Below are 3,744 nucleotides of genomic sequence, written 5' to 3' on the forward strand. Positions count from 1 at the left end.
ATCAACATATTAAAAGCTTGCCTCCTCTGGCAGCAGATGCTCTTTGAAAGAGAATTGGTAACAGATGCGTACCATAGAGGGGGTTCAAGCAGTGGTGACACAGGCGCGGGGCTGAGGGGAGCCAAAGCTACACTGTTGGATCATGGAACCTGCAGCTAAATCACAATCGCTGTGGAGGTTCCCAAAGAGCAACACTACAAGTTGTCTCTTTAAAACCCAATTACTCAAACTTAATGGCCATTGATGGGAACCCTTTACCTGTCTCAGTGGCAAAGGTTTAGGTTATTCTCATTTTTCATGCCCAAACGAAACATATGGTGATAAGCTGTCTTAAGGGTGATTCACATCCTCTACCTGCAGTTGCAACTCAGAACATTTAAATGTAAAGAAAAATTTAAACCCAATGACTGGTGATATTGTGCAAGTAATGATGAACACTGACATTGGAAAGATCTAGATAATGAATTGCATTGTTTTTTATCTGTGTGTTTTTTTGGTTCTGGGGGTTTCTTTCTTTTTTCTTTTTTTTTCTTTTTCTTTCTTTCTCTTCTTTCTTTCTTTCTTTTTCTTTCTTTCTTCTTTTTTTTTTTTCATCTTAGGGCCAGCTGTGTTGTCAAATGTGTATTCCTAAGGAATTGCAAACTTTCTTAAATGGTACCTCGTTCAACCCTTAAGCTCCTCATAGGATAATTTTGAATTGAAAATATGGTTTTTAATTGTCGATGATCAATTCTGTTTCTTGTTCCACCAGCATTGCTCATACCACATATCCAGTACATGCCTCTTCAATCTGACTGTTCTAGAGTTGATGAGTAATGAGAAAAATAAGTAGTTTGCAATTTTTAGTAGACACTTTGGAAACAGTTACTAAAACTGCTTCAATTTGATAGCTAGGACATTTTTCTGTTATCATCTGTATGTGGCAGTTTTAAAGCTGATCTTTAAATTCTTGAACATTCTGACCATTGAGAGGTGATGCCTATGCTCCTATCCCTTGAATCTGGGTGATGGCTTTTATTGAAGTGAGAGAGGAAAGGAAATGGTGTAGCATGGCATGACTTTGAGAGAGGATTAGGAGCTTTGAAACCTTTGCCTTAGTCTCTTGGGACCTCTCTAGCTCACTGCAAGACCCATGTGTGCAGGACCCCACATTCTGAGAAGCCTGTGCAGAATGAAGACATATCTGGATTAAGAACTCTGGTCCACAGTCCCAGCTGAGGAGAGGCTTCCAGTCATTCTAGCTCAGTGCCAAAATGAGCGAAAAATCTCCAAAGAATTCCAGTCCCCAGATGTTGAATCACCCTAGACATTCAAGTCATTCCAGTTGAGCTTTTATTGTGCCCTTCGGAATACTTGACCCACAGAATCACTAAGCACTGTTGTGGGTTGGTTTGTTACACTAGAGTTGAGTTTAAATTGCAATAGCATTGTCAGTTGTAAATTGTCAAGACATTCAGGTGAATATGTTTGGTTTTAGACATTTTCAGTATTCCAAGTCTCCTAATTGGTTTTCTTGACTTGACCCTCTCCTCCCTCCACCAAACTTAGTTACCTGACATAAATATCCCTGATGTGTCACTCTCACTTCCCCCTCTCCTCAAATGCTGTCCTTTCTTCCTTTTGCCAAAGTCCACACTCCTTAGATGGATATTTACTGACCTTTATTCTCTGTCACCTACATATACACATTTATTTCCAACTAATTCTACAAGTTATTTCTGAATCCTTTGGATTTCATGAGACAAGAACTAGAAGAATCATCACAGTTAGTTTCAAACTGCATGTCCACTCTTGCAAAATCTACTTCTGGACCAATCACTCTCCGGAGAATCACTGCTTTAGTTCTCCTGTGTTGATGGATGTAAGGCTATTCTTAAAACATAATGAAGGGCATAGGTGTAATTAAGCACCTCTAAACTTTCAAGTTATAGACATTGTTTTTAGTACGTTTGTTTTCCTTTCCTTAATATCTTGGATTTTGTCCTCTGGAGCTTTCTTTTTGTTCACCTGAGTCAAATACTTTTCCTGTCAAGTAGCCTTTATATTCCTTCTCCCTAATGGTCTCCCTAGGATTTAGAGATGATGCTCCTAGCTATCATATTGGCCACTCACTAAATGCCACACATTCGCCTTAGTTCTTTACATACATTATATGTATGTGTCACTCGATTTTCTCAAATGCTTTCTACACCAATCATTTAGCAATTTCTATATCTTACTCTTCTCTGTCTTTATTTTTTACCACTAATTTGTCCTTGAATGTTCAATATGACCCCTCAAGGCCAAGGATTTCTTTGGCTGTAGATGTGTTTAGAAAATCTTCTTTTTTTTTTTAATTTAACTTTCTTGTAGCTATAAAAGATAAGATGCTGAAGCTATAGAAGATAAAATGCCATAAAAGAGAAAATGTTTAAGGAGATGTTTTTATTCGGGAAAAATAGGAAGTAATAGGGAGAAGTTTTCATGCATTTATTAATAAAGAACATCTTAAAAGAAAAAATAAAGGAGCCAACTGTTAGTCTTATGGGAGTCATGAATATGTAGATAAGTCTTTGAGGAAAGGTAGAAGTGGATCTTATCTGGGAATTAAAAAGAGTAGGATAGTTCTTTGCTGTTGGCCATTAATTGGAACACAAAAGGGTAGGAACACCAGGCTCAGATACAGTTCAACATTGTCTCAGGGAATGGGGATGGGAGCATGCTAGAAGTTAATACACACAACCGTGAAGGAATTTTGATGACTTTGTGGTAGAAAACAACAGATCTAACCCTGGGTATCAAGCCATAATGACAAATTATGGCTGGAGGAAGAAGTGATTTTAATTGTAGAAATTGGACTGTGGAGAATGTGTTTCTAATTCTTTCAGCTTCATTTTCTCCATCCTCAACCCTCAATTCCCAGTTGGGGATATGGGGTTATGGCTCCCGTAGAACATGAAAAACTTTCGAAATGGGAAATAGAGCAAATGAAGAAGTCAAGAGCAGAAATAGCATAGGGAAGTTCTGAAAATGTCCTTTGGAAGTGACTGTGCTGGAAATTGTTATTAAACTTTCCATAAATGAGACTACTACAAAGACAAAAAATGGAAGCATGATTCTGGCCTTAAAGTACTAATAAAGGTTTTAACATAATTTCCAGAAAACAGCCTGTACAGCGATTATTCCCTAAGCTCTCTTTCAAGTTAACACTGAGCTAAAACATCACACAGAGTCCTACTTACTGTCAGCTAACCCTTGCATTACTTATAGCTAACTGCTAATTAGCAAGGTCTCCAGACTACTAGTAAACAGAATTTGCCTCACAAAATCAGTGGGTCTTGGTCCTTGAGAAAAGCATATGAGAAATGGGAGCTCAACTTCCAGCACCCACCCTGTCCCACCGTGACCACTATTCTGTATAAAATGTTCAAGTGAGAATTTATATAAGGCAAGTTTTGGACAAGTATGACAGTAATTGCTGGAGAATGCCATTGTGTAATTGTATAAAACACTGGGAAACTGTATAAGACCACCTACTAGATGTTTCTTGCCAGATATGCATTTTGCATTTTTAGTTGCACTGATTAGTCTTCTCCTATCAGAAATACTTCATTCATACCACAACTGTCTCACTGATTTTTCTCTTCTCTCTCTCTCTCTCTCTCACTATAGCTTTCTCATGTTTGTTCTGCTCCTCATCTACTCTTCTCTCTGGCGAACTTTCTTCTGCTCTCTCCATACCTTCTCTGTTTCTCCTCTCCCTTA

The sequence above is a fragment of the Canis lupus genome, unplaced genomic scaffold (genome assembly GCF_011100685.1).
Source record: "Canis lupus familiaris isolate Mischka breed German Shepherd unplaced genomic scaffold, alternate assembly UU_Cfam_GSD_1.0 chrUn_S281H441, whole genome shotgun sequence".
In the NCBI taxonomy this organism is placed as follows: Eukaryota; Metazoa; Chordata; class Mammalia; order Carnivora; family Canidae; genus Canis; species Canis lupus.